Below are 8,461 nucleotides of genomic sequence, written 5' to 3'. Positions count from 1 at the left end.
TGGTGAAACCAGAACAGTGCACAGAAACGCCGTTTACCTTCCTGCTGGAGTGGTACTTATTTATCTACTTGCACTTTGATGTGCTTTCGAACTGCTAGGTGGGCAGGAGCTGAGGCCGAACAACAGGAGCTCACCCTGTCGCAGGGATTCGAACTGCCGACCTTCCGATTGGCAATCCGTAGGCTCTGTGGTTTAGACCACAGTGCCACCCATGCTGAAAAGGTTAAATAAAGAATGAATGAATGAATGAATGAATGAATGAATGAATACAGCATAATATAGAATAAGAGCCATTGTTGCACACAGTGTAAATGACAAATAAATAAGCCCTCTGCAAGTAATCAGTTGAGACCTCCAGCAAGAGAAATTTGTCCCTTCCCTGGGTGGGAAAGAGAGAGGAGCGAGAGTGCTGTGGAGAGTGAGGGTGGAGGGTGAATTGGTTAGCAAAAAGAGAAAAGAAAAATGATATGTTTAGCTCTGGCTCCATATTTTGCTTCCTGCTCCCATCAATAGAGGCAATGCAGCTCTCAATAGAAATTTCCCCCTCCCTTGCCCGTGGTTTAAGTCAGGATCATTGAGCCTGGAGTGGAGACTTTCTGCGTGCCAAACATATGTTCTGCCTTGGGGACATGGCCCCTTCCTAATTGTGGCACCCTGACAGAGCTACCTGGATCACCTATATATGTTTGAGCCATTGTGGGTACTTTAGGAATTGCTCCTCTGTGCAATGTCAAGAGGTCATTCTAGGCTAGGAGTGTTTAATGAATAACTATGGGGCTGCGCTGCTCTCTGCAAATGTTCCAAATTCTTCCTCCCTGCACCCTCCCTGGAAACTTGTTCACAGTTTCCAAAAACATGGGATTCTTGAAGCTGGCAATGAATGGCAAATTAAGTTGGTCCTCAGACGTTTCCTGATGCTCTGCAAGAGTCTGCATCCGTCGCCAATTGTTCCAGCTTTTCCGTATATCTGGAAAGCACGACAACAGCATTTCTGCAGGATGGCGGGGTGGGGGGATAAAAGGAAGATTGATAAAGCAAAGCAATTGGAGTTATTTCCTATGCATGAAATTGATTAAATGCTTCACTAAATGGCTTATAAATTTGCCTCTCATATTTCTGTCACCCACTGAAAAAGATTACAGTGAGCCCGTCGATGACCGTGTTGTATACAATACCAAATTACAAAGGGTTGTAAAAACTAATGTTTTGTTTAAAGTTTTGAGCAGGACCATATGCCTTCAGTGACCTTGAGTAAGCTATTCTAATTCAAAACATTTCAAAGTGGATAAAAGAGAGGGGGGGGGTGAAAAACAGAAGAGTGCAGAATCCATCTGCATAATAAACCCCAAACCCGTGTGGTTTAGTCACTGCGTAGAACTTTTCTGAACTTCTACAGAGGAAGGAATGTTGGGCATTTACACGTTTATCGCATATCATGGATACAGCACTTGAAAGCTATGTGGAAGAGCCATAGCTCAGTGGCAGAGCATCTGCTGTGCATGAAGGTCCTCGCAACTCAGGCAGAGCTTGGAGTGCCCCATAAAAAGCTTCCTATCTGCCTAAATTTTCTGCAAGGAAGGGCCATTCCTTCCAGCCCATCTTCCAACTCAGTTCAAAGTGAGATACCACACCTGGAGCACTGTGTCCAGTTCTGGGAACCACAGTTTAAGAAAAGTGGTGGTGGTGGTGGTGGTGATTGACAAGCTGGAACATGTGCAGAGGAGGGCAAAGAAGATGGACAAGGGTCTGGAAACCAAGCCTTATGAGGAATGGTTGAGGGAATTGGATATCTTTGACCTAGAGAAGACCTAGAGGTGATACGATAGGCATCTTCTTAAATCTGAAGGGCTGTCACAGGGGCTTCTTTCCCACTACTCAAAAGGGTAGGATAATAATAATAATAATAATAATAATAATAATAATAATAATAATAATAATAATAATAATAATACTTTGTTTACCCATCTGTCTGGGTTTCCCCAGACCCGAACCAATGATAAAAAGGAGACTCTGAGTAAACATTAGGAAGAACTTTTTGGTGGCAAGAGCTGTTCAACAGTGGAATGGACTACCTTGGAAGGTGACACTCCTTCACTGGAGGTTTTTAAACAGAGATTTAATGGCCATCTGTCAGGGATTATTTAGCTGTGATTCCTGCATTGCAAGACGTTTGACTATATGGCCTTGGTGTCTCTTCCAACTCTACAATTTTATTGCTCTGCATTGAGGATTGTCTCTTCCTATGTGTACTTACCTGGACCTAGAGATCATCCTCAAAGGCCCTTCTTGGGTGCACCCAGCAAGCAAAGTGTGGGGGGAAGCTACTGGAGAATGCACTTTCAGTGTTGGTTCCCTGGCTGTGAAATATTCTCCCCAGATAAGCTCACCTGGCACCCACTTTGTGGTCTTTTCAGTACCAGGTTGCATACCTGTTATTTTGTTTATTTCTCAGGGTCTTTTAAACTCTTCATCATGGGTAGGCAAACTAAAGCCCGGGGGCCGGATCTGGCCCAATCACCTTCTAAATCCAGCCTGCAGACAGTCCAGGAATCAGCGTGTTTTTACATGAGTATAATGTGTCCTTTTATTTAAAATGCACCTCTGGGTTATTTGTGGGGCCTGCCTGGTGTTTTTACATGAGTAGATAATAAATAATAATAAATTTATTATTTCGGTCACAGACCAGTTCCAACTCACATACAATATCAGGGAAGTCATAAAACACAATAGGGATACATTTGACTTTGCAATTGGGCATAACAGGGACAATACAGATATAGTGGCAGTTAAAAAATATCTAAGTTAAATCTTAATCACTAAAATATAACCTAAAATTGTCATTTAAGGCCTTAGTACATGAGTAGAATGTGTGCTTTTATTTAAAATGCATCTCTGGTTTATTTGTGGGGCATAGGAATTCGTTCATTTTTTTCTTCAAAATATAGTCCGGCCTCCACAAGGTCTGAGGGACAGTGGACCATCCCCCTTCTGAAAAAGTTTGCTGACCCCTGCTCTTCATCTTCCAGTCTAAACATCGATTAATGCAGGTCTTGGTGTTGCTGAATTAACTCACCATGAGTGCCTAGGCTCCGTATTTGCCTGTTCCTTTGAGGGTGGAGCCTCAAAGTTACTTTATACCAGAGAAGGGGACCCTCAAGCCCTGAGGCGAAATGGGGTCCCTGCAAGCCTTTACATCTGACCATTGGAACTCCCTACAGCTCATTTCCACAGGCCACACTCCTCAGTAGGGTTGGGGGAGAAATTCAATTCAGTTCGCATTTAAAGGAGAAACGACCAAATGCATTGAAACAAAATGCAACACTGAAACACAACCATCCTGCACAATTCACAGTTCACTGAATTTTGCAGGGCAGATCTCCAACCATGTAATGTGCATAAACTGGGGTAAATTCCTTGCAGAAATGTGTCTGTAAGTCAAAAGTGCATACAAAATCCGAATGTTAGGGGGGGAGCTCTCTAAAATGCTGACAAATTTTCATTTTCATGGAGAGAGAGTCCCCCAGAAAATGGCCACCATAGACCCATGGCAACAGGTGGTCATGCAGACTGTTGGAGTGGGAGGCAGGGAGCCCAAAAGTAGGTGGAGCCAGAGCTGATGACAGGCAGAGCCAACTAATTCTAGTTTAGTCCCCATCTTCCTGCCTGCTGAGTTCTACAAGAGACAATCCTAAGACAGAGGAGGAGGAACCTGACAGACAGTGCTATCCTCTGTCCTGATTGTAAGTAGGCAGGCAGGCGGGGGGGGGGGTGACTGAGAACAAGCTTAGGTTAGTGGGCAGTGCCCCATTTGCTATAATGGGCCATCCTCCACTGCCAGAGGTGTCTTGTTCCACAAGGTGGGAGTGGTACTACCTTTTCCCCATGTTGCTTTTAGCTGCTTTTCCTGCATCCAGATCTGTTGCCCGACTTTATCCCTAAGGCAGAGAAAGAGAGTGCCTTTTGCTAGGGGCAGACCAGGTACATCTATTCTACTGTTGTCTTCTGCATATGCTCTCTGTCTGGGAAAGGAGGGCAGTGTCCCAGGATGAGACCAGGTGCTTCTTCTGCAGGGGTCCATTTCAGACACTTCCACCCACAACAATCTGGCCCCCAGGTATCTAATACAATATCCTTCTAAGTCCCATTTTATATACAGGTGAAACTCGAAAAATTTGAATATCGTGGTAAGGTTCATTTCTTTCAGTAATTCAACATAAAAGGTGAAACTTATATATGAGATAGACTCATGACATGCAAAGCAAGATATGTCAAGCCTTTAATTGTTATAATTGTGATGATTATGGCGTACAGCTGATGAGAACCCCAAATTCACAATTTCAACTTTGGGGTTTTCATCAGTTGTATGCCATAATCATCACAATTATAACAAACAAAGGCTTGACATATCTCGCTTTGCATGTCATGAGTCTATCTCATATATTACACTCCAGTAGCTAATGAAAACAATTGCTTACATAAATGGACTTTTCCACGATATTCTAATTTTTTGAGTTTCACCTGTATGCCCTATCAGCCTCATACCCTGTGCTGCTCAGGATGAGAAACATATCAGTGCAGTTTGGGCATCTGTGGTTAAAATCAGTGCAGTTTTGAAAAGTTTGGTCTGTCATCTGGATTCAAAATGTCCAACTGTATCCAGACACAGACAAAAAAAACCTGCTTCTTGATCTCAGGAACCATTATACAGATTTGGTTATGATATCTTAATAGGTGTTTCAAACACATAGCAAAAAGACAAACAACTTTCCAAAATATATGGTAGGCAGCACTTTTATTCGTTTCATTATATATATTATAATGATGATGATGATGATGATGATGATGATGATGATGATTATATATATATTTGTAGGGTACAACATAAAAACAATAATACCATAATGTAACACAAAATCGGTAAAAGAGTAGTATAAAAGCATATAAAAAACATTATTCATTTGGGGTGTTCAGACCAGTGAAGACAGGTTCCTAAGGAAACTCAAAGCTCAAAGTTGTTGCGTTTTTTTAGGCATTTCACCAATTTTCTCAAAAAAAATCCCTGGACACTATTTGCGTCCGTTTAAATCCTGATGTATGGCAATCCTATCATAGGGTCAGGGGAAGTCCAGGCAGATAAAAACAACTGAAGCAACTGGTGTTTGCTGCTTCATTTAAAGCAGGGGGCAGGGCATTTTGTAGCAAAGTGTCAATACTAGAAAATGACTTTTTTCAGTTACCCCCCTATGCAGAGTGCAGTGCCAAATTCAGAATTTCTCCAACTGATCCCAGTGTTCTTCTCTGGTTTCCCCAGTTGTGGGATGCCCTCCCCAGCGAGGTGCGCCTGTCTCCATCATCATTAACTTTCAGGAGGAATTTGAAAACATTCCCATTCATGCTTGCACTTGGTGACTGTTCTGGCCAGCCCCGTGACCGCTGAATGAAATAATGTGGGGTTGCTGTTTTTAATGGAAACTGCTTTTAGATGCTTTTAATTGCAATTGTTTTTTGAATGCTCTAAATGTTTTAGAATGTTTTTGCTTCTTCTTCTTCTTCTTTTTTAAACTTGCGTTTCTGTTTGCTGTCCTGGGCTCTCTGTGGAGGAAGAGCCGGGTATTAAATAAATAAATGAGTTCCACACAGGGCAGGAGGTCTTTCAGAGTCCTTTGACATTAAGCAGGCAGCCTCACTAAGTGGTTTTAGATGCAAGCCAACCTGGAACATATAATTCAGTTACCTATCTTGGTTCTAAAAGTTTTACTGATTTTATCTGTGCTTTAATTATAATTGTCTTTCTTATATTTGTTTTTTTTAAATAGTTTTGTGGCTTTTAGCTGTGTCTTATCTGCAGTTTTATTGTGTACACAGCTTAGAGAGCTGTTTGATTAGGGGGTTTATAAATCTTTCTAAATCAGAATAAATAAATAAAGCGTAGCCTGTTACATGCACACACACACACACACAAAAAAAAAATCAGATGTGGTCCAAAGAGGCCCAGATTCTGCATTCAAATAAGCAACGTGAAGATCTAACACAGTACAAAAAAATAACCCCCCACTTCAACCAATAACATCCATAAGTCTTAAGAACATGTGCAGCTGAAGGTAACATGATACCCATCACGAATCAGGACTAAATTCTCTCCCCCGCCTCCTTAGAAGAATTCCACATTTGCTGTCCATATTCCAGCAGGCTCTTGGGTTCAGGAACAGAAAGGGGGATTCTCTTCCTCCCTCCCCTGCCCCCAATGACTACTTTTGTTTTCTTTGAGATGGAGCTGTAAGCAGGAGAATTTAAGAGATGCCAGTCGTCAGGATGTGACACCGACTCAACGACTTCAAGTGTTTTAACTGACATAATTAATATTTTTAAGGGAGCCACTGACATCGTAAGCTCTGTACACAGTCTTTACCTTTTCAACAGGCACGGTTAATGCTCTGTGACAAAGTATATTATTTCTTGCCTGTAATCCATTCATGAAAAGGTCAATCTCTTACCATTATTTTGTCAACGGAGAAGTGTTACCTTTAGGCAACAAGTTAATTTTCAAATTAAAGAAGAAGGAGTTCTTAAACTGTTGGGGTTTTTTTAAAAAAAAAAAAAAAAAAAAACAACCCCACAACCCTGCTTGTTATTTAATGAACAGTCCTAGGTCGGTGCAGGATTTATGTTTAAGGAAAGCATGTGTTAGGAATATGCAAGAGAAATACACTTTTAAATGCTCAGACGATTTTTTTTAAATCTATGGGTGTGGGGAGAAAGCCTTTGAAGAAGTCTCTTAACTCTAAAGCAAACAGCCTTTATTTAAAATTCCTACTGAGCCCCCCCTGTCCCACCTCCCATCCCACATTCTTTGATTATTCAGACCTTGGCCACACTGATATTATTACTAGTTTTAGTTGTTTTACTTTTATTTATATCAAATGTGAGGAACATTTTTCAGCCTGGGGGCCACATTCCCTTGCTGACAATCTTTCAGGAGCCACATGCCAGTGGTATGCAGAATAAAAGGCAAAAGTGGGTGGGGCAGAGGAAAAGTGACAGTTGTGACTCTTAGCTTTGTATAGTAGAATACATAAAGCCACACAAATGGAGAGGCTTACACACACACACACACACCTTGCGCGTCGAGGTCCCCAATCACCCCTCAGAATAACTCACACCACAGACAGTAATTTAGGTTTTGGTTTTTGGCATAATTTTGGCCACAACTTTATTAAAATACATCATATGTGAGTGGTTGCATAGGCATTGGTTTAGACTATCTGTCCCACTGGGGACAGAACTGATGACCGTCAGTAAAGGGGAAACACTTTGGGGAGAGAATAGGAGCCGGGGGTCAGATCCAACAACTCTCCCCAAATGCTCACAGGAGCTCTTGCGTGGCCCTGGTCTCCGACCGGGGGATACGGACAAAAGCATGGTGAGCCCCTGGATTCCTTTAACGGAATTCCCCGCGCAGCAGCAGCATTGGAGGGGCAGGCACAGCCAACCACTTCCCCTCCACCAACCAACATAATAACCAATGCCTAACGGCCAACCTTACAAGTTGTGACTAATTGCTACGCAGTAGGCGAAAACCAGAAGGCTCCAGCCAATCAGCCAACTGGAAAAATTCCTACCAGGCTCCTGCCACAAAAGCAGACGACCCCATGACAGGCATAGCAAGGTCAACGCAGAGGCCTAATAAACGAGGGGGGGAGGGGGTGATCCGTTGCACGCAGCAAAGAGGAATATTGCAAGGTGTGCCAAGCATCTTAAACCCACTGGGCTGTCCATCAACACATTGCAACATAAAAATCTCCCCAACAACACCAAGTACCCAATTGTAGCTGTGGCCATCTGTACGCTCCCGCCCAACTGTGGGGGGGGGTGACTTGCTGGCCCACACCGCAACACGTGCTCTCCATGAAGGAGAACACGCTTTCCCACCTTCTCCAGGCAGAACCAGGATATGTCTGGGGAGGACCCAAAGAGAGAAACAGAGAGACCTGGAGGGCCATATTTGACCCCCCCCCCTGAGGCTGAGGTTTCCCAACCCTGGTTGATACAACTAACACAGCCCTAGCTTAACAACCACTCCCTTAAACCAGTAACCTCTATAAGTTTGAAGAACATGTACAGCAGGAAGTAGCATTACACCCATTGTCATGAGTCAACATGTATTGGTTTTGTTCATTTTCAATCAACAGGGGTGTCATAAACAAAATCCCCTTAGGTTCACCTAGGCAGAGTGAGATCACAGACATAATGGCCACACTTTATTACAAATCTCTGTGTACAACCCTAAGGGCTATAAAACTGACCAGGAGGGAGGGAAGCGCTAAATTCTGGAGCCTCAATCTTTGTACAATGATAGAACACAGGAAACAATCAGCTATGTTTCAGAATTTGCAAACCAAGTCTCGTGATACGGACAAATGTCTGTGCAGCCAATACGGAGCTAAATGGAGCAATGGTCTGG

General features: G+C 42.9%; 1 long non-coding RNA gene across 3 annotated transcripts in view; it reads right to left on the bottom strand.

Annotated features, from left to right (window-relative positions):
• Positions 1–569: 569 nt before the first annotated feature.
• LOC117056826 overlaps positions 570–8,461 on the bottom strand; it is a 63,378-nt gene continuing 55,486 nt past the window's right edge. Inside the window, exon 5 of one of the 3 annotated variants that reach the window (XR_004427757.1) lies at positions 570–991. This is a non-coding gene — a long non-coding RNA (uncharacterized LOC117056826). Of the gene's footprint in view, positions 992–5,577; positions 5,593–8,461 lie in introns of those variants that run through there. The other 2 variants (XR_004427763.1, XR_004427767.1) reach the window with 2 other exon arrangements.

Source organism: Lacerta agilis, chromosome 13, assembly GCF_009819535.1.
Source record: "Lacerta agilis isolate rLacAgi1 chromosome 13, rLacAgi1.pri, whole genome shotgun sequence".
Taxonomy (NCBI): Eukaryota; Metazoa; Chordata; class Lepidosauria; order Squamata; family Lacertidae; genus Lacerta; species Lacerta agilis.
This window is presented reverse-complemented; position numbering and strand designations above follow the sequence as displayed.